Source organism: Triturus cristatus, chromosome 2_1 (genome assembly GCF_964204655.1).
Source record: "Triturus cristatus chromosome 2_1, aTriCri1.1, whole genome shotgun sequence".
Classification (NCBI taxonomy): domain Eukaryota; kingdom Metazoa; phylum Chordata; class Amphibia; order Caudata; family Salamandridae; genus Triturus; species Triturus cristatus.
In genome coordinates, this window is record NC_140581.1 from 94,361,563 (window position 1) to 94,384,902 (window position 23,340).

General features: G+C 49.3%; 1 long non-coding RNA gene across 2 annotated transcripts in view; it reads left to right on the forward strand.

Moving 5' to 3' along the window:
- Positions 1-10,685: 10,685 nt before the first annotated feature.
- The window catches only part of LOC146863824 (uncharacterized), a 343,641-nt gene continuing 330,986 nt past the window's right edge, over positions 10,686-23,340 (forward strand). For both annotated transcript variants that reach the window (XR_014976568.1, XR_014976567.1), the window contains exon 1: positions 10,686-11,077. This is a non-coding gene — a long non-coding RNA (uncharacterized LOC146863824). The remainder of the gene's footprint in view (positions 11,078-23,340) is intronic.

The window sequence follows — 23,340 nt, forward strand, 5'->3', positions numbered from 1 at the left end:
GTGACAGGCTCTGGGCACACATGGTGCACTGTACTAGGGTCTGACAAGTAAACCAAATAACCAAATCAAGGAGTCAGTAATCCATTAAAGCAATTCAAAGCAATTTACAAAAGGGAGCACTTGCACTTTGGCACTGAACAGCAGTGGCAAAGTGCCCAAAGCATCTAGACCAGCAAAAACACATGAAGCAACAGCAACAAAAAAAAAATGGAAGGAAGACCCACGCCAATGGTGCCAAGTCTAACACGTGTCCCCTCCAGCTGAAATGTGGGGAGAACCTCCTGGGAGTTCTCTTCAATAAGGCAGAAAAATCTGGATGGACAGACCATCAGCATTGGTGTGTTCTGTTCCAGGATGGTGTTCCACCATGAAGTACATCCCCTGTAAGGAAATTAACCACCTCAACAGCTTTGGATTCCCACCCCTCATCTGCATCAACCATCTGAGGGGCCTGTGGTCTGTCTGAACCCGGAAGTGAGTCCCAAACAAGTATGGTCTCAACTTTTTCAGTGCCCAGACCACAGCAAATGCCTCACGTTCAATCGCACTCCACCTCTGTTCTTGTGGAAGTAACCTCCTACTAATGAAGGCTACAGGTTGGTCGAGGCCATCTTCATTCAACGGTGAGAGCACAGCCCCCACACCACGCTCTGAAGCATCTGTCTGCACAATTAATTCCCTTGAGAAATTGGGCACCTGAAGTACGGGCACCGTGCACATGACAGATTTCAGGGCATCAAAAGCTTTCTGGTTGGCATCAGTCAAGTTCACTTTCTTGGGCTGCTTCCTGGAAGTCAGCTCTCTCAATGGTGCAACAATGCTGCCATATACCTTGACAAATCTCCTATAATACCCTGTGAGTCCTAAAAAGGCTCTCACCTCTGTCTGGGTCTTGGGGGGTTCCCAAGCCAGGATGGTATCAATCTTTGGCTGTAGGGGTGCCACCTGGCCGCTCCTCACCTGGTTTCCCAAGTACACCACAGAACCCTGCCCGATCTGGCACTTACTCGCCTTGATTATGAGGCCTGCCCTCCGCAGCACCTTCAACACTTCCCAGAGGTGGTGCAGATGTTCCTCTCAAGTGACACTGAAAAATACAATGTCATCCAGGTAGGTGGCACTGAAATCCTCCAGTACAGCCAACTCCTGGTTGCCCAACCTCTGAAAGGTGGCAGGGGTATTTTTCATCCCAAGGGCATCACCCGGAATCGGTAGTGAGCATCTGGTGTGGAGAATGCTTATCTCTCTCTTGCCCCATCAGTCAAGGCGATCTGCCAGTACCCCGACGTTAAGTCAACTGTACTGAGGTACCTGGCAGCCCCCAACCGATCAATGAGCTCATCAGCTCTGGGGATGTGGTGCGCATCAGTCCTGGTGATTGATTTGAGCCCTCGGTAGTCCACAGAGAACCGGAATTCTGGAGTGGCACCAGGTGCGGCAGCCTTTGTGACCAAGACCACTGGGCTGGCCCAAGGGCTGTTTGAGGACTCAATCACCCCTAGCGCTAACATCTTGGAGACCTCCTCCGTGATTCAAGCTCTGATCCTGTCAGTCACTCTGTAAATCTTATGTTTTACTGGAGGACTGTCCCCAGTGTGCACATCATGAACGCACCACCGGTGTCAGGGAGAACAGGTCAGAAAACTGTCCCAACAGTTGGCGATAATCATCCTGCTGCTCAGGGGTCAGGGCGGTAGAGAGGTTCACACCGTTCACTGACCCATCTTGCTACTTAGTAGACAGGAGGTCAGGAAGAGGCTTAGTCTCCTCTTCCATCCCAGCATCTGTTGCAAAGAACATGCCCACTTTGGACCTCTCCAAGTGGAGCTTCAGGTGGTTCACATGCAGGACCCGCAAGGGGTTCCTGGGAGACTGCAAGTCCACCAAGTTGATGACATCACTCTTGCGCTCCACCACCTCAAATGGTTCGGTCCACTTATCCTGGAGTGCACAAGGCTCCACTGGGGCCATGACCCAAACCCTTTGTCCAGGCTGAAACTCGATCAAAGTGGCATTCTGATCATACCACAGTTTCATCTCTTCCTGGCTGGCTTCCAGATTCGCCTGAGCGAGTTGTCTGAAGCACCTAGTCTGGTTTCTGAAGGCCAGTATGTAGCTATAAACATTCTGGAGAGGTTTACTGGGAGCTTTCTCCCAGCCTTCTTTCACCAGACTCAGGGGTCCTCTCACAGGATTGCCTTACAGCAGTTCAAAGGGACTGAACCCTAAGGACTTCTGTGACACCTCTCTGTAAGCAAACAGAAGGCATGGCAAGAGGACATCCCACATACGCCTCATGGTTTCCTCAAGACCCATAATCATGCCCTTCAGGGTCCTGTTGAATCTCTCAACAAGCCCCTTACCTTGGGGGAGGTAAGGAGTGGTGAACTCATAGGTTACACTGCACTCCTGTCCCAGGGACTTCATATACTTAGATATAAAGTTAGTACCACAGTCTGACACAACCTCTCTGGGGAACTCCACACAGTAGAAAATCCCCATCATTGCACGACCCACCACAGGAGCCGTCACAGTCCAGGGAGGGATGGCTTCCAGGTACCGGGTGGCATGGTCCACCCACTCCACGGATGAACCTGTTGCCCATGACTGTCTTAGGATCCAGAGGCCCCACAATGTCAATGCCCACCCTTATAAAGGGGGTGCTGACCACAGGACAGGTTGGAGAGGGGCCTTGTGCTTCCGATCACTCTTACTTCCTACCTGGCAAGTCTGACAGGTCCTGCAATGAGTATCTGAACTCTTGCACATTTGGGGCCAGAGAAATTGGGTGACAAGACTTTCAAATGTCTTGTCTTGCTCCAAATGTCCTGCTAAAGGCACATCATGAGCCAGACCCAGTAGGAAGGCTCTGAAGCGCTTGGGTACCACCAGCACACAGGCTGACCCAGGCTCAGCAACCTTATGATCGCTATACAGGAGACCATTCTCCCAGTAAATCCAATGTGTTCCAGAGTGTTTACCGGCTGCCTGGTTTGCAGTCTTTTCCAGCAAACCCACAAGAGAAGGGCACTTCTTCTGCTCCTGGCAGAACTCTTCCCTGGAGGGGCCTCCTTCCTGCTGCCAATGAGGCAGGTCCCCCAGTTCAGACACTTGTTCCCCTGTAGGCTCCAGGGCATCCCCCTCAAGGTTTGCCTCCTCCTCTTCTATAGTACCCAGTCAACCCTAAGAAGGCTCTCACCTGAGTCTGGGTAGTGGGAGCAACCCAGTCCATTATGGTCTGGATTTTGCTCTGCTAGCATTGGTCACTTGGTACATTTCACCAAGTATAATCTGCCCAGGATCCAGAAGATATTTTGTCACCATTGTGACACTTGCTCATGTGTCCCTGAATGCCCAAGCCTCTATTCCATTTATTAAAGGCTGTTGTCTGTATTTGCCCAGATTACTGGAACTCACAAAGGGGGACACATCCATGTCCCCATCACAGACTAACACAGCCTGAGTTGGAACTCTGACTAGGCCAGAGTCCATCTCAGAACCCAGGGTCAACCATACTGCACCCTTATTCTGAACATTACCACCACTAATTGTAGCTGTACTAGGGGGAACAGCAAGGCACCAACAGCAGGGCACCAGCAGCAAGGCATAATCAGCAGGGTATTATCAGCAGGACGTCATCAGCAGGGCACCCACAGCAGGGCACCAACAGCAGCACATCATCAGCAACCATAATCAGCAGGCACCAACAGCAAGGCAGCTTCAGCAGGGCACCAACAGCAGGGCAACTTCAGCAGGCACCAACAGCAGAGCCCACGAAGCAAGGCATAATCAGCAGGGCATCATCAGCAGGCACCAACAGCAGGGCACCAGCAGCAAGGCATAATCAGCAGGCACCAACAGCAGGGCACCAGCAGCAGGGCACCAACAGCAAGGCATAATAAGCAGGGCATCATCAGCAAGGCATAATCAGCACAGCATCATCAGCAGGGCATCATCAGCAGGGCACCAGCAGCAGGGCACCAACAGCAAGGCATAATCAGCAAGGCACCATCAGCAAGGCATAATCAGCAAGGCACCAACAGCAGGGCACCAACAGCAAGGCACCAACAGCAGCACATCATCAGCAGGCACCAACAGCAGGGCAGCTTCAGCAGGGCATCATTAGCAGGGCACCAACTGCAGGGTATCATCAGCAGGGCACCAACTGCAGAGCATCACCAGCAGGCACCAACAGCAGGACACCAGCAGCAGGGCACCAACAGCAAAGCATCATCAGCAAGGCATAATCAGCAGAGTATCAACAGTAAGGCACCAACAGCCGGGCACTAACAGAAGGACATCAATAGCAGGGCACTAAATTGGTGCAGTCCAGTTGTAGACTTTTGTCATTTATGGGCATTATCCAAAGTAAAGGTAAGTCTACGTATTACCCACTGAAGCGCTTGTCAAGAGGGGCCTGTGCAGGTCAGCTGGGACCCTCTGCCTTTACCACCTCACTCACGCGCCACCAGCAGCTTGGAGACTAAAAAGCACCATTCACAAACAAATACCCAATTGACACAAGTACCCCCTCAAAAGAAGTTTTCTGGGAAAATGTAATTTCCTTTTAAGATCTCCCCACATACCTCTGTTACCATTTTTTAAAACCTTACTCTCAAAATGAGCCAACAAAAAAACACATCAATGTCGGGGTTGTGTAACCCTGTTACACAACTCCGACAGACAACGCCCCAGGAAAGCTGCCTGGTTCACCACCGCTCTCCAAGAAGCCAGATGCAACTGCAGATGCCTGGAGAAGAACTGGAGAAACACCAAGACAACTGAAACCCACACCACCTACAAGGACGCCATGACGGACTATCACAACCAGATCAGAGCCACCAAGAGGAACTTCATCCACAACAAAATCCTGGCCAACTCCACCAACTCCAAGGAACTTTTCAGTGTCATTCAAGAATTCACCAACCCACACAGCGAAGCCACAGACATCACTCCATTCCAAGACCTCTGCGACAAGCTTGGAATCTATTTCCACCTCATGATCAAAAACCTCTACGACAACTTCATTGGCCATCCACCAGGTGCCACAGACGGCCCCCCGGCCTCGAGAAACAACAGCCAGCCCACCATCTCCAACTGGACACCGATCACGGCCGAAGACACCGCCTCAACCATGAAAAGCATCCACTCAGGGCCCCCACCACCCCCTGCCCCCTCACATCTACCACAAATCCGCGGCTGCCATCGCACCCGAACTACAACGCACCATCAACACCACCTTCAAAACAGGCACCTTCCCAGATTACTGGAAGCATGCAGAAGTCAGACCCCTGCTCAAGAAGCCCACAGTTGACCCCACCGGCCTCAAGATCTATCGGCCCATCTCGCTCCTCCCCTTAGCAGCCAAATTTGCAGAGAAAACCATCAACAGGAAACTGACATGATTCATTGAAGAGAACGCTGTCCTCGACCTGTCCCAATCTGGATTCCGAAGCAACCACAGCACAGAGACTGCCCTACTCCCCACCAGAGATGACATCCACACCCTCCTGGACCAAGGCCACTCTGCAGCCCTCATCCTACTCGACCTATCAGCGGCCTTCAACACCGTCTCCCACCGCACACTAGTCAAAGAAGCCAAAGGATCAGACTCCCACTCTTCCTCCCCGACCCCACGAAAATCACCTGTGGAGTCCCACAGAGTTCACCACTGAGCCCCACCCTCTTCAACATCTACATGGCCCCCCTCGCAGCCATCGTCCGACAACACGGTCTCGACATCGTATCCTACGCCGACGACACCCAGCTCATCCTCTCCCTCACCAAAGACCCCAACACTGCCAAACTCTACTTCCAGAAAGGAATGCAAGACGTCGCAGTCTGGATGACCAACAGCTGCCTAAAGCTCAACGCAGAGAAGACAGAAGTCCTCATCCTCGGTACCACCCCTTCTGCATGGGACAGCACCTGGTGGCTGACCGCCCTCGGAAGCCCACCTACCCCCTCAGACCATGCCAAGAACCTCGGCATTGTACTCGACTCATCACTCACCATGAGCCGACAGATCAACGCGGTCACCTCCAGCTGCTCCAACACCCTCCGCATCCTTCGCAAGACTTTCAAGTGGATCCCCCCTGAGTCAAGGAAGACAGTCATCCAAGCACTCATCACCAGCAAACTGGACTATGGAAACGCACTCTACGCCGGCATCAACACGTTCCTACTCCGCAAACTCCAGATAATACAGAACACCACCGCCAGACTTGTCCTCGGCATCCCCCAACACGAACACATTAGCCAACACCTACGAAGTCTCCACTGGCTCCCCGTGGAGAAAAGAGTCACTTTCAAAATCCTCACTCACGCCTACAAATGCCTACACAACAACGGACCCAAATACCTCAACGAGAGAATCAACTTCCACGTACCCAAAAGAAACCTCCGATCTTCCAACCTCGCACTGGCCGAAACCCCATGCATCCACAGAGCCAGAGCAGGCAGAAGATCCTTCTCTCACATTGCAGCCAAGACCTGGAACAAGCTACTGGCAGACATCAGACGTGCCCCCTCCCTGAACACCTTTAGGAAGACCTTCAAGACCTGGCTGTTCGGCTAAACAGATCTGTGAACCCCCCCCTCTTCAGCGCTTTGAGACCCTTATGGGTGAGTAGCGTGCTTACAATTCCCTGATTGATTGATCGATTGGGGTAATTTCTGTGTATCACGCTGTCACCAGTACTAACTCTTGCCCCTGGTGACACACATGGTCATCTGACTGACCTCAGTGCCAAAGACTCCACCCCAACGACATCTATGGCAATGCCCTCAAGCTACTAACCTCGTTTCTCACCGCATGCACTCAAAGAATCTGCCTACCACTGTACATCTCCAACCTCAAGAGCATCATCTGTGGTGTACCCCAGGGCTCCTCTCTCAGCCCCACACTCTTCAACGTCTACATGACTCCACTGGCACCCATCGCTTACAGCCACAGTCTCAACATCATCTCCTACGCCAACAACACCCAACCCATTCTTTCCCTCACCGAAGACACGTACACCACTAGATCGATCTTCCACACTGCCATGACCGACGTCGCCGACTGTATGAGAGCCAACTGCCTCAAACTCATCACTGACAAAATTGAAGTTCTCCTCTTCGGAAGACCCCCTTACCATGGGACCACTCCTGGTAGCCCTCCGCCCTGGAAACAACACCCACCCCACCACCCATGATTGGAGCCTAGGTACCATCCTCGACAGTGAGCTCTCTGTGATACAACTGCTCCACCTGCTTCAGCACCTTCAGAATTCTCTGAAAAGTCTTCAGATGGATCCCAAACGACACGAGAAGAACTGTCACACAAGCCCTCATCACCAGTTGACTGGAATACAAGAACGCCCTCAATGCTCGAACCACCACAGTCCTCATCAAGCGCCTCCAAACAATCCAGAACACAGCTGCAAGAATCATCCTGGACCTGCCCAGGCGATCCCATTTCACCAGACACCTCTGCAGCCGGCACTGGCTCCCAGTCAAGAAGTGATGCCACTTCAAGCTGCTCATGCACGCCGACAAAGCCTCCACAACATGGGACCAGAATACCTGAACAACTGCCTGACCTTCCACCAGCCCTCCAGACATCTGTGGTGTGCCTCCCTGGCCCCCGCCACTGTCCCCCGCATCCTTAGTACTCAAGCCGGAGGACGCGCCTTCTCCCACCTTGCTGCCAAGGCCTGGAACGACCTCCCCATCCACCTCTGAACCTCTACCTCCCTCGCTGAATACAGGAGTGGCCTCAAGACCTGGCTGTTCGAGTAGCCCCACCCCAAGCAGCGCTTGGATACCCTTAGGGTGATGAGCGAGCTCTACAAATGCTGATTGAGTGATTGATTGATCCCCTCATAAAAATACATTCTGAATGCATTGTGTTATGAATGGCAGAACACGCAGACAGGACCACTGGAATTATGCTGCAGGTAAGGACCCAATTATGCGGCAGGATTGATTACATTATTCAGCAAGAAAAGGCAAAGTATGCGGCGTAATGTGGCACATTTAGTATTAGCATTCCCTCATTATTTTGGAACTGTCCTTGACTTTTAAGTGCTGAGCACTGACAAGATCAGGTCTTGAAACGAGTCCCTAACCAGGCCCACCATTTCTCTCCGAGGACATAAAAAAAAATAAAACACACAATGTTGGAGCTGCAGAGTGAAGCTAAGAACGGTTCCATTAACGTGCGCTCAGAGGCAGGAAGTGAGAGCGCGAGGGCCTCTCTGCGTCATTGGTCGCCCTCAGTCAGTCGCTCCACCCCCTTTCTGGATTTCATTTTAGGTAGTTAAGTGCTTTGCCATTACAGCAGAGTGTGGGCCATTGTACTGCAGAGGGGGGGGGGGGTGTCTAGGGATCTCAGCAGCAGAGGTCTTGTCAATAAATAAATAAATAAATAAGTGTCAGGAGGCTGCTGCCACTTGCACCACTCACTGCCACTGTCAGCACTGCCAATTACAGTATTAATATAACTACTGTCACAATCCTACAAGTTCGACAGTCTGACTTTCCCAGCCCCCAAAGCCAGGACTCGAGTCGGGGTACCATGCGGGTGGACGGCATCCCCCCACTTATTTTACCGGGAGCTCGATAACTGGAGCAAATGGAGCCACACATTCACTCTTTGGCCTCTCTGGGGCGAGATCGGAGCTCATTCAGAACGCTGCTCACGCGCTGGCTTCTCTGATGCAATTGCAAATAAGGGGTGAGCGAGGGGAGGCAATGAGTCTGATGGTGCAAGCCACCTTTCGTGACGTCACTTCGTGTTGTGACGTCAGCGTCCCCCCACTTCTTTTTTTAGGACTTATGCCCTGCCCAAAGCAACAAGAATCGCTTTGGTGGCAGGTATTAGTCATTTTAAATGTATTAAACAACTGTTGTTGAGTTCCTTTCTAAATTAGACAAACAGCACCACCATGTGGTAGACTGTCATAAGTGCTGGTGTTGACAAGTAGGCACGGGTGCCCAGCACTGGAAACCACTGGCTCAAATTAAGCACTGATTATGTGTGGGAATCGTCATGTCATATTTTTACATGGGTGGTGTTCACTCCCTAATTCAAAGGGGCTAACCTGACAGCGAAAGTTCATCATTTGAATGTGTTACACTACTCGGATTTTACATTTACTGGGTTAACTCTATAACTTTATTGATTTCTGATTCCAGGATGTCTCTTTATTAAGAAAGCTCCATTTATGAATTTGTGATTCTAATACACATGTATTAGATTACACTGTTAGTTTCAAGGACACGCCTTTTATAAAAGGGGGTGGGTTCTGAGCTCTTAGAGCATGCACTCATTTGAGACCTTTAACCTTTTGAGTCCCAGTTGAGACACAGCTGAGGGACTAGTGCTGTGATGTCATCGGGGACCGCTAGATGTCTGATGTCACTTTGCCCGCCACCTCAGGTATTTCATTAAATTGACATCTGTGAATGTCCCGTTTGCTGCTTACCTTCTCCTTGACAAGCTTTCATGTCTCTAGTGTAACTGTGTGGGGTTGGAAGCCCAGGCCTGTGTTTTTAATTCGTCCCTCACTGTACACCTGTGTGAAGTTTGAATGTACTCCTGTAAGGCCAGGAGTGCATGTGAGAGTCCAGTGGGTATGATCAGTGCATGCGTGAGAGGATTTGCAGGAATGTCTTTCCCACCTGGGCTGTCCAGCCCAGGCCCAGGGTCATTCCTTTCACACCAATCATGTGATCTGGTTACTACCATCCAGTTACTTTAGATTAGTACATTCCTGACACCCACAAGGCTGACGTGTAGCCAGTGCTTTAAATGGGCCGTGGCTGCTGAAAAAACTAGGAGCAGATCATTTTAGGGGTCATACTATTTTAGGGGCCATACTTAAAATATTTGATGATTTTATTCAACTTGGGGTCTGAGTGACGTCATAGGCAACTCGAGCTTTGCTTACGTTGCCTGTGTGATGTCACTGAGAACTCCGAGGTGAAAAACATCCTTGTTAGTCACCATTACCCATCTATAGTCCTAAATTATTATTATGATTAATAATAGGAATATTACATTGGAATGTCGCGAGCTCCATTGAAGACAATGGAGTACTCAGTGCCATTAATGGCTTTGTACAGACCTTCTGCTCCAACATTAAAATGTTTGTCTTTCTGTTTATTTCATTTATAACATTCTACGCCCAGTGGTTGAAATGTTCTAATAGTCTGTTAGCACTAATGCATCGGGCCATAACGGTTGTTAAAGGCCCTCACTTTCGTTATAGGCCCAGCTTCTTGGGATCTGGGCCTTTAACAACCATTGTTGCCCTCGGCAGCGGGCTATGACGCGTGTTATTATTCTTCAAATTATTTTATAGCTGTTTGCAGTGGTATTATTAGAATGAGTATTCTTATCAGCAGCATCTGTTAGTTCTAATCAATGCGTGCTTAGATGTGCTTTTCTTAGGTGCATTCAGCATATGTACAGCCTTTCTTGGTGAAAAGCCATCTTAGAATCTCAAAACATAACTTCTGACCTTTGACTTTGCTAGAGCGTGCTTGTTCTAACCAGCTTTCATATCTCAGAAAGGTCAACTAAATAAAGCTGCGTGTCAGCAGGCGATGCTGCTAAATCCAGACCACCCCTTTCGGATTGATGGCTCATGGTATCGCCCACGGCCTTCTAAAGTTAGTTAGTCACCGTGGAGCAGGTTGAGGGCGGCTGGGGGAGCCCAGGAATGGATCGGCGCTGCCCGGGCCCTGCTTCCAACCGGGCGGGCGGGCTGTCGGAGGTGGGCTCAAGGAGGAGGTGCGAGGCACCGCGCAGGCCTCCTAGGGGGCGCTGCTGCGGGGCATGCTCTTCGGTTCCGAGTATGGGAAGCCCTCTTTTTTTAGCCCAAATGTCTACACCACCTTCTCCTAAAATAACAAGCATTGGCAAAGCCAATAGGTCTCACCTATCTAAAAGCTATTGAAGCAACAACATGGACAAGGAGGTGAGAGACGAAGGAGCAGCAAGGAAGACAGGGAAAGAAGAAAACAGTACCTCAATCACAGCATGAGCAGTTAGGAGGCGGCAAAAAATTGACAATTAAGCTAAGGAATGGTAAGCAGTGGGCGAGCTCTAAGCCCCTTGTACTCAATATCTGTTGCAGCTACAGGGCATGCATGCTGTCTTCGGAAAGACCTAAAAATAAGTGAAGTAGGGGGAAAAACGAGAGAGGAACAAACAGAAACAAATAAACATTAGAGGGAAAGGTAAAAAAGAAAAAGCAAAGAAAGGGAGGAGACATTAAAGGAAAGAAAAAAGATGAAAGCTAGGATGTAGGGGAATGAATGGATGGATAGATGGATGATTGGTTGGATGGAAGGTTCGACAGATGAAAGGGTGAATGGTCAGATGGAGACGAGTGAATAGATGAATGGGTTAAAGGATGAATGGACACATGAATATATTGATGGTGGATGAAAGAATGGTTATATAGATGTTGATGAGTGGATGGAAAGGTGAAAGGATGGACGGATACGTGCATATCTGTATAGATGCACAGATAGAGGAAGGAGGATAAAGGGTGAAAGGAATTCTTGTGAGGGGGGTCGGGTTTGTTTGCATGCTCTTTGTGATTAGAGTAATATTTCATGTGGGGAGTGTTTTCATTTTCTGACTTTTCCCTTGTTTCAGAGGTATCACTGTGAAATTAAATAGAATAATGCTTTGTTTGCATAACTGTGCATACAGTAACTGTCAATGCTTGGACATTTATAATAGCTCTTTTATATTTCTTTGAATGGTCCTTTGACTCTGTTGCCCATCACACTCTGGTGCAATGTCTGAGGAAAGGAGGTGTGTCTGGCAGTGTATTGAGCTGGATGAAATCATTTTTGTCGGAGCGCAGTTTTCAGGTGAGGCAGGGCTCCCACTATTCTAAAGTCATCAAACTGAAACAGCGGGTGCCGCAGGGATCGACCCTGAGCCTGACCCTGTTCAATCTTTATGTGGCTCCATTAGCGGAGATTGCTGACGGATTTGGGATCAGAATTGTGTCCTATGCCGATGACACTCAATTGGTGGTCTCCCTGACACAGGCACAGGATACGGCAGCATCCAATTTTGTGGCATGCTTGCAAGAGCTGGTATCATGGATGGCTAACAACTGCCTGAAATTGAATGGCGATAAGACCGAGGTGCTTGTGGTGGGGAGAGCCCCGTCGGTGTGGTCATCGGCTTGGTGGCCCCAGAGCTTGGGATCCACCCCTACGCCCTGCGCTCAGGCAAAGAACCTGGGCGTGTGGCTGGACACAAAGCTCTCCTTTGAGTACCATACCAGGCGGGTGGCAGGCGCCTGTTTTGGAGTCCTGAGGGGCCTTCATAAAACCCTGGATATGCTGCCTACTGCAACCAGGAAGACCATAGTTCATGCCCTGGTGACATCGCGCCTTGATTATGACAATATTCTGTACCTGGGTGCAACGGCTAAATGTATGCAAAGACTCCAGGGTGTGCAGAACGCAGCAGCTCATCTGGTTCTTATGCGCCCGAGGAGGGCCTCCTCGAAGGTGGCGTTGGCTTCCCTCCATTGGCTGCCGATAAGAGAGAGAGTCTTGTTCAAGGCACTGTGCGTCTGCCGCCGTATTATTCAAGGGACGACTCCATCCTATTTGTCTGATCTACTCACTCCTTATGTCCCAATACGCCAACTTAGATCAGGAGGGACGGGCCTGGTGTGCGTTCCTGCTATTAAGAGAGCAAGGATGGGTGGACGCTCTTTTCATTTTTTGGCTGCACAGCAATGGAACAAACTCCCCTTGAGCCTCCGGGTGGAGGCCTTGGAGGGCACCTTCAAGAAAAATTTGAAAACGCATCTTTTGCCCCCGGGATAGTCAGGACTGGCCAGGTTAGGGTGTAGCAATCAGGGCAGTGTGCACCGCAGCGCGGGGACACACTGGCCGAGTGTAACCATGCGCTTTATAAATGTGCCTATTATTATTATTATTATTATTATTAATAAATCTCATTTATACATTGAACACTAAAAAACACAGGACACCGGTTCTTTTTTGTACCTAAAGTGTAAAGATGTCTCTTCATTTAAAAGTTTTAATTAAGCACGGGCCTTGCCAAATGGGTCTTAGTGCGCTCTGCAACTAATTTAACACAAAACAATACGGGTGAACTACAGTTACATACAAAGATGCCATAATAAACAGTAAAAATAAACTTAAATTCTCATCTCATTATTGTCCCACAGATTTCAATCGTCGCTCAGCATTCCTTGGACCCATCAAACGTTACACGTAATATAGCCAGTATAACAATTCTCCAAAAGCTCATTTTAATGCTTATGTTGCTAGCTTTTTTTTCGTATATAACCAGAGAGATAAAGAAAGGCATTGGGAACAAGCACAGACTGGGTGACTCTCAGCAGTGGAATATGTTTGTAAAATAAATGGGAACCCGCAGCGATGGGCACGAAGCACTAAAATTAACAGGCAGCGATGGGCGGGGGAGAGAGGGGACCACGACATAGGATATTAAATGACTGTGATAAGCGCTCGCGGCCACGCTAATTGAAAACAGATGGCTCCTGCGCGCCGCTGCTCGCTCCCGCAAGGTGGATGCCAGCACAAGCACGAGTGCTTTAAAAGAGCTGGCCAATTTCTAAAGGTCATCTCCTAGAGCAGTGCTGCGCGCTGCTCTAGGCTCGACCTAAGAACATAAGCAAAGACTGAGCTGCTCGTTGTTTTTCATATGGTGCCATGAAACAAAATTCGAACTGATGGTCTTAGAATCAGGAACGTAGCTTGGTCAGTTAGACTAGGGGGTGCAAGCTGCAGATATTCCGACAATCACGCTTGCATATCATGTTAACTATTATGTGAGAAGCAGCGCATGAGTGGACTTAGGGACCAGTGGAAAGAGAAAGCAGTGCGGATTGTGAGGGGTAGTTAAAACACAGTATTTTGATATATATCTATGTTTTAAGACCCTAAAAACATATGAGTGTTGTGTGTGTTTTTGTCTGAGTGAGTATTTAAAAATCTCAGTGAAATCTGACAAACACCTTATCATATCAGGGCCGGCTCCTCCACTAGGGCGGAGGAGCGTCGCCCCACTTCTTTCTCACACTGCGAGTAGCAGAAACATAAAATGGTAATAACTTCCTTTTATTACCATTTTATGTTTGGCTGCGGGCGGGAGGGTGTGCAGTGCTGAACTGCAACCAGGGCCGGGGAGGAGTGGTGTGCCCATTCCCACATGCGCAAAAAATGTTTGGTCAGCCCTCTGGAGCCGCCTAAACCAGCCATGCGCACTCTGCACTTCTGCCTGGGGAAAATGGCCTCCCCATAAGCCGCTGGCTGGGCGGTGTCCGGACCAATCACAGCACTGCTTGCAGCGTTGTGATTGGCCTAGGAGAGGGAGCCTGGCTGCCTGCTTCCTGTTCCTGCCAGAGAACGTGTAGGAGAGTAGGATCTCCTTCACATGGTTACCGCCACTTTTTGCTGCTGTAACACTGTTTTTCGACTTTAGTCTGGCTGGGGCCCTGCTATTCAGGACCCCAGCCTAGCTGCTTCCTCTCTAAATTGATTGCATGTACCTTAGGTACATCACAGATTGAATTCTGAGGTGCCCTTATAATTCCCTAGTATATGGTATACTATGTACCCAGGGCATAGGTACCCCAGAGGCCTACCAGGGGTTGAAGCATGTATTATGCCACCCCTGGAAAGCCCTCCAAAATGACACCACAGGTCTGCTACTGCAGCCTGGGTAAGGTGGTGCATGCACCCCTTACTGAGATATAGATTCACTATATCTCACCTATCATTGCACATAGAAACCTATCAGTCACCCCTATGGCAGGCCTTATCAATCCTGAAGCAAAACCAAAGGGGATGATGGATGGAGTGTTGAACATTGCAAGCACTCACCCCAGTCAACTGATCTGGGTTTAATCCATCATCATTCATTAGCTCACTTCGCCACTCCAGTTCAGACATGGCCATATGCAAATCAGTCTGACCCTGTGCCTCATGTGAACAGTCCAGCCCGAACTGCCAAGCCATGTCTTCCCTGGACCGTAAACAAGCATCCTGGGACCGGTTTCTGGCTAATCAGCCGTCATAAGCCAGGCTAGCTTGAATCCAGTGGCAAAGTGAGCAAGGGACCCACGTCTGGGCATAACCTGCCAACTTAGGGCGAACAAAGCAAAACCAAAGGGGATGATGGATGGAGTGTTGAACATTGCAAGCACTCACCCCTAGTCAACTGATCTGGGTTTAATCCATCATCACTCATTAGCTCACTCCGCCACCCCAGTTCAGACATGGCCATATGCAAATCAGTCTGACCCTGTGCCTCATGGGAATAGTCCAGTCCGAACTGCCAAGCCATGTCTTCCCTGGACCGGAAACAAGCATCCTGGGACCGGTTTCTGGCTAATCGGCCGTCATCAGCCAGGCTAGCTTGAATCCAGTGGCAGAGTGAGCAAGGGACCCATGTCTGGTCGTCCCCTGCCAACTTAGGGCCAACAAAGCAAAACCAAAGGGGATGATGGACGGAGTGTTGAAGATTGTAAGCACTCACCCCCAGTCAACTGATCTGGGTTTAATCCATCATCATTCATTAGCTCACTCCGCCACCCCAGTTCAGACATGGCCATATGCAAATCAGTCTGACCCTGTGCCTCATGGGAACAGTCCAGCCTGAACTGCCAAGCCATGTCTTCCCTGGACCAGAAACAAGTATCCTGGGACTGGTTTCTGGCTAATCAGCCGTCATCAGCCAGGCTAGCTTGAATCCAGTGGCAAAGTGAGAAAGGGACCCACGTCTGGCCCAGATCTCTGTACTGGGGTGAATGTATGACATTGTTCTGCATTCTGTCCATCAACTGTTGTTTTTGCATTTGTCACCCCAAGTGGGACGGGTATGCCCAGATGTGGGTCCCATGCTCTCTATGCCACTGGAATCAAGCTATCCTGGCTGAAGAGGGGTGAAACTCTGAAACCGGGCCTAGGATGCTTGTTTCCAGTCCAGGGAGGACCTGGCTTGGCAGTTCGGGCTGGACTGTTCCCATGAGGCACAGGGTCAATACTGATTTGCATATGGCTGGGTTCAAACTGGAATGGCATGGTGAGCAAAATAACAATGGTTTTAGGCCCAGATCTCTGTACTGGGGTGAATGTATGACATTGTTCTGCATTCTGTCCATCAACTGTTGTTTTTGCATTTATCAATCCTGAAGGCAGGGTGCTTGGTTATATGTGAGAGGGTGCCCAGGCATGAGCTGAGCCCCTCTACAGCCTTCGGAATCTATCTTCCGGGGTTGTCAGTAGTGCAGCCTGACCATATACTCCTAAGTGCATTATATCTAACGGGTAATGCTAACTTTGGACTGGCTGCACAGAAACATGTTGTGTTTGGTGTTAAACACCTTGGAATCATACCCCCACACCAGTTCCTGATGTGGAAATATGATCCCTCCCTTCTAGAGGGAGAGACATGACAGCACTGGTATACCGGTACAAACTTAAAAGAGCCCTGGCATCACAAAATGGATGCTGCAGCCACAGACACGGGTCTGGCCTCCTGCTGCTGACCGAAACTCCGGCAGGGGAGGCCTGGACAATAGGTTTCCTGTCACAGGGAGGTGTAACCACCTCCCAGACAGGCTGATGTGTATTGGGGCTGGGTGGGAGCACTCTCAGAGTGCTTTGAAGTCCTGCACTGGGGGCACATTTGGTGTCCCTGTGCATAGTCCAGCTCAAACCGGTTCATGGGCTTCTATCCCCTGTTCTGGTGTGAAACTGGACAAAGGAAATGGGTGTAGCCACCCCTCTTTCCAAACCTTCCCATAGGTGGGTCCCCTGAGTTAGTCCAGCCCCTTCCTTAGGTATAAGTAAGGAACCCCTGGCAACAGGACTTTAGATATACCTGGATGAAACTCTGCAACTGAATCCTGGAACTTCGACTCTCTACTCAAGACTAGAGGATGGAAGACATCTCCCTTGGGGTCAAGAAGTGACTCCCCTGCTTGGCAGGCACCAACGAAGCAATTGCCGGTCTGCATCTCCGAAGCTCCCGCCGGACGCTGAAGACTTTGCAACACTGGAAGAGGATTTCCAGACTTTTCAGAGGCCGACCCGAGTCCCCAGCAAAGCTGAGACCCGCAGCCCTCGTGAGTAACGTGGAACCGGAACTACTGGTCACCGTGCACATTTGCAAGTGCATTGACTTCTCGACGTCTCTTGAAGTCGTGCTTTGGGTTACCTGTAGCCCCTACCTCGAGCAGAGAATCCACTGAAGATTGTTGACCTAGTCACCCCGAGTGACCCGTGGGCCACCATTTTGTGATTCTTCTTGAGGTCCCTTCGCGATCCCTGGTCCGTCGACTGGTGGGTCCCTGTGATTGTAACTTTGATTTTCCTTGGGCTTCCCTGGTTGCTCCAGACGTGCCCTGACTCCCCACCAAGTGATGCGTCCCTCAGACCTTGCTGGTCTGCACCGAAGCATCTTTCTCCTTTCTGCGTGGGTTGCTGTTGCCAGGGCTTGTTGTCTCCAATCCGGGCACCGACGCTGCAGCACTCGACATCCTTTGTGGGACAGCTCGAATCCAGCTCCTGGTCATCCTCGACGCCTCCTGGTCCTCATGGCTGAAGAGTCAAGCTTCACCTTCTTCACCTGAAACACCCGACATCGATGGGCATTCGTCTATCGTGCCCCTGGTCACTAGCAAGTGACCCAGACTCTGTCCCCTCTGCTTTCAGGTTCTTCTCGACTTTGATCCAGGCTTGGATTTCTTCGGACACTTCGCATCTTCCCGGCAGCAGCACTTCTTTGCCAGCTCCCCTTGAAAATGACGACGCGACCCGACACCAAAAGACACCTATGCTCCCGGGTTTTCTGGGTGAGGTAACTTGAGTACTCCGGTGCTCCCGTGGGTGTTGACACTAGAACTTCCTAAGTCCAAAAGGGTTTGGTCCTACCTCATTTCTGAGTGTCCCTAATCTTTAAAAATCTAACCGCGACTTTCCCCATAGAAGCTAACGAGAGCTTGCGGCTGTGTTCTCACACTGCACACGGCTTCCGTGGGTCCCCTGTGTCATTACCTTGGGTGGTTCCAGCAATTCTACAGGCTCTAGGCCTCGTGTCTAGTTAAGTCGTGGTTCCTATACCACTATTTTAATAAGGGAAGTTATAAAAAAAGGGCAGTTATAAAAAATTGTGTTACCTGCTTTTGATAGTCATTTTCCACCAATTTATTTAAAAGGGGGATGGCCATCTGACAGTGCTCACAATTCAGGATCGTCTTGGGGAATATGGATTCCGGACTGTGTCTAATACATCCTTCCATGGCTCGTGGACGTAGGTCGATTAGTGAGGAACGAGTGTAAGGTGGCGGGCGGGCTGAATCAGTAGGGCCAGGGGTGGCGGCCCTAGGCCCGTGTCTGGCGCGGACGGGCGCAGACGGGCTTGCCTATGGCGCACCTTCGGCGCGCCGCCGGCGCGCCCGCTGCGCCCGCCCGCTGCGCGGACGGAAAGACCCCATGTTTTTATACTGTGTCGAGGAGGGTGGGAGGCGTCCTGCCACTGGACCGCCAACCCTTTCTCCCTCCAAGATGGCGCCTTTGCCCCGCGTCGTCAGCCCCTGATCGGCCACGGCGGGAGGAAAAGGTGAGAGGAGCGCGCCTCGGTGCTTGACAGATCTTGTCCTCACTAAGCGCGATAGTATGCAGAATAAAATCTAGCAATTAAGATATATACAAATGTTAAAAAACTCGCCCAGTAATATCACAAGGGATAGAGTAGAACCCCCGGCTTCCGCCTCAGGGGAGAGTATCTAGTACGCAGAGCGACGGACACTTACTGCTTAAGTATCCGGGAGGGTGGGAGGCGTCCTGCCACTGGACCGCCAACCCTTTCTCCCTCCAAGATGGTGCCTTTGCCCCGCGTCGTCAGCCCCTGATCGGCCACGGCGGGAGGAAAAGGTGAGAGGAGCGCGCCTCGGTGCTTGACAGATCTTGTCCTCACTAAGCGCGATAGTATGCAGAATAAAATCTAGCAATTAAGATATATACAAATGTTAAAAAACTCGCCCAGTAATATCACAAGGGATAGAGTAGAACCCCCGGCTTCCGCCTCAGGGGAGAGTATCTAGTACGCAGAGCGACGGACACTTACTGCTTAAGTATCCGGGAGGGTGGGAGGCGTCCTGCCACTGGACCGCCAACCCTTTCTCCCTCCAAGATGGCGCCTTTCCCCCGCGTCGTCAGCCCCTGATCGCCCACGGCGGGAGGAAAAGGTGAGAGGAGCGCGCCTCGGTGCTTGACAGATCTTGTCCTCACTAAGCGCGATAGTATGCAGAATAAAATCTAGCAATTAAGATATATACAAATGTTAAAAAACTCGCCCAGTAATATCACAAGGGATAGAGTAGAACCCCCGGCTTCCGCCTCAGGGGAGAGTATCTAGTACCTTATTAACGTCCGCTCGTTGGCTAAACACAGGCAAGAAATTGCTGATTTGCTTCTGGACAGGAACATCGATATAATGTTCCTGACAGAGACCTGGATGGATAAAACATCGGACCCAGATCTTGTTATAGCTGTCCCAAAGGGATTTAAAGTATATAGGCTGGACAGAATTAACAAAAGAGGAGGTGGGATAGCAATCATTGCACGAGACACCCTTAAAATCCACATCAAGGCAATACCCACTACTACATGTGAGGCGCTTCACTTTAATATCTATTTATCGCCCTCCTATAATTTCAGAGGCATACTATTATATAGACGACCAGAAACTCGGCTGGGATTTCTCACAGAATTAGCCACTATTTTAGAAACATCTGCAATTGAGAAATCCATAACATTACTAGGAGATTTTAATTTCCATCTGGACTGTAATGAGGATAATGATACTATATCCCTACAGTCGGCAATGGAGGTCTTTGGCCTATCACAACTGGTGACAGGACCTACCCACAACGCTGGGCATACATTAGATGGAATATATACCAATTTAGATAATCTCCTAATTACTGACGTCCTCCCAATGACTTGGACTGACCATCATCTGGTACTTAGTACTATAGAAATTAGCGATACCTCCACTGTTAAAATACCCACTCCCAGACAGGAAACCTTTAAGGTATGGAAAGATATTAATATTCCGAACCTTAAGGTAGCATTAGATAATTCTAAGCCCATCCTGTCTACTGATCCCGAAATAGCCATAAACCAATATCAAGTTTGGCTGGACCAGGCTACTAATAAATTAGTACCAGTCAAACGAATGTCCAGTAACAGAAGCACCCCCTCAGCACCTTGGTACACAAAAGAACTTCGAGAACATAAGCAACTATGTAGAACTAAAGAAAGACACTGGAGGAAAAATTATGACGATGAAAGCAAACATATGTATAAAAAGCTCCAAATTCAGTATAAACTTCTGATCCTAGAGGCCAAAAAAAAGTACTACAGCGAGCAAATTGAAAATGCCAAAAACTCTAATAAAAATCTCTACAACATAACTAAACAGCTTGCAGGAGGGGTTCCTGATTTAAATCCCCCTTGTTCACAAAGTGTCTGTGACTCACTAGCATCCTTCTTCTTCACAAAAGTGAATGACATCTTCTCAGTGTTCAACTCTACTGATACTCAAAAGATAGATAACATGCCAACATCACATATTGGAAATATCCTCCCACAGTTTGCGGAAATCGTTGAAAAACAAACTGAGGACATTATCAAATCCATTAAGTCCGGCTCAGCCCTAGATCCCTGTCCCGTGAAAACTCTTCTCCCATTACTGGACACAGTGGTGCCAGTTATAACTCAAATCTGTAACCTGCTGTTCCGCACAGGTATCTTTCCTTCCCCTTTAAAAAAGACCTTGCTAAAGCCACTTTTGAAAAAAGCTGGCCTGAATAAAACAGAGTTAAAAAATTACAGGCCTATAGCCAACCTTCCGTTTCTAGCCAAAATAGTAGAAAAGGCTATGAACGTTCAACTTGCGGAATTTATCGAGCAAAACCATCGGCTCGATGATACCCAATTTGGATTCCGCAAGTTTCATGGAACAGAAACGGCTTTGATCAAAGTAGCGGATGACATTTGTCTAATACGAGATCAAGGAGGCTCAGCACTGTTAGTGCTTTTAGATTTATCGGCCGCCTTCGACAGGGTCGACCATAAGATCTTGGTCGATCATGTTGAAGGCATGGGCGTGCGAGGCCTAGCGAAAAAACTACTAACATCATTCCTGGCGGATAGATCACAGGCAGTCGTCATGGGACAATTCACGTCAGCAGAGCTGTCCCTGCCATGTGGGGTGCCTCAAGGTTCATCCCTCAGTCCGACACTATTTAACATCTACGTGTCGGACCTTGCTAAGACGATCAAAGCACATGGGATGAACCTTACCTCTTATGCGGATGACACCCAGTTGATCCTGTCTGTCAGAGACGATGGGGAAACAGTAGCGGAGAGTTTCAGAGCAGGTATGCAGGCTATCGGACAGTGGATGTCAGCAAACTGTTTGAAGCTGAACTCTGACAAAACCGAGGTGTTAACCTTTGGCCCTCTCAATCCTAACTGGTCCTCGATATGGTGGCCGCTATCTTTTGGAGCCCTGCCTAAACCGACCACAAAGGTGAGAAATTTAGGCGTCATTTTTGACGATAAACTGAATTTTATGATTCACGCAAATCAGACGGCCTCTATAGCGTTTTATAAACTACGCCTGGTAAAAAAGATCCTTCCGTTTCTTCCCAAGAGTGTAGGCAAGACTTTAGTAAGTGCCCTAGTCCTGTCTGCATTGGATTATTGCAATGGCCTGTTCATCAACGCCCAAACCAGAGTCATTAAGAAAATGCAGACAGTGCAGAATGCGGCGGCCAGACTCCTCTTGGGTATTCCTAAGTTTGAACCCATAACTGACACTTTGAGAAGCCTTCATTGGCTCCCTATCAGGAATAGAATTAAATTTAAGACATTATGTATAGTTTATAAATCACTACACTCGCAAGGCCCCCAATTCCTGAAAGAGCGGCTTATTCCGTACTGCCCTCCTCGACCACTTCGTTCAGCCAAACTGAACGATATAGTGATACCTCGGACCAGACTAGTCAATTGGGGAGACAGACGTTTCCTGGTGGCTGCCCCGAAACTGTGGAACACACTGCCACAATCCATTAGATCTAGCCCAAATCTCCTGTTATTCAGGAAAATGTTGAAAACATGGTTGTTTAACCTCTAAGAGCTAGAAGCCAAGTAAAGGGGAGTTTACATAGTACAGCGCCGAGACGCCTGCGGGCATTTGTTCGCGCTTTATGAAATGTTAAAAATAAATAAATAAATAAATAAATAAATATTTTAGTATATGGTTTGGCTTTCCCCTAGGGCCTGACGTGTATTTTTGCTATTTTACTGTGAATATTGAAGTGTAACTTATGTGTTTTGACCTCTAGTCTCATAAAGAGACTAGGAGGATGTGTTTAGTAATAAATACATATATTTTATATATATACCTGGTGTGGGTGCCTTTCATTTAGCCATTCAAGAGATTATAGACTGGTAAAACAAGCTGCTTTACATTCCTTCAAGATTTAGCCTGAAGGCTGCTCTCCATAGCTACCACTAGGATAGCTTTTAATAAGGGTTGTCTTTAACCTATCATCAATAAGGGGTTGTTTGGACTGGTGCAAGGTGCCCACTATAACTAGTGGACAGTATATACCAGGCCAACTTCTCACAGGCAGGAAAGCAGGAGCAATGAAGATGCAGGACTCGGCCGGCGGAAAGGTAAGTTAACTTTTTGTTTGCAAAATTATTCTTAAATTAATCCCCCCATGTAACCTCCCTCCCCATGTGGCCCCCTCACGCGCGAGCCATGCCGGCTGCGACTGCACGACTGTATTCTCCTTTACCCAACTATTTACTAAATAATACATTTACAAGGAGGTGTTACCCCTCCCCCCCGCCCGAAGCTACACCCCTGTTTAGAGCAATGGGTATAGTGGGCTCTGCCACACCTAAATACTGTTTGGAGTGGGCGATGTCTGTGATGACCCCCCTTCCCCTTTAGGAATCAGTGGCCACGAGGCGCCCTAAGCATCGCAATATGTTGATGTGAGCCCCCCCAACGCTTGCTGTTGCAGAGACTGCTTGACAGCATCAAAGAGGAGACTGAAAGCTTTCCCCAGTGTTCGGCCTGTTATGGGGAAAGTGTGCTATAAGGCCCCCTCCTTCTGCAGCTCAAAGCTGGCGGTGTAAGGTGTAAGATACAGGGTAACACAATCGAGGTCGTAGCTACCCGTGCTGCAGCTGGTGAAGTGGTACCTGGGCCTAGATAAGTTGGTGTGCCTCCGA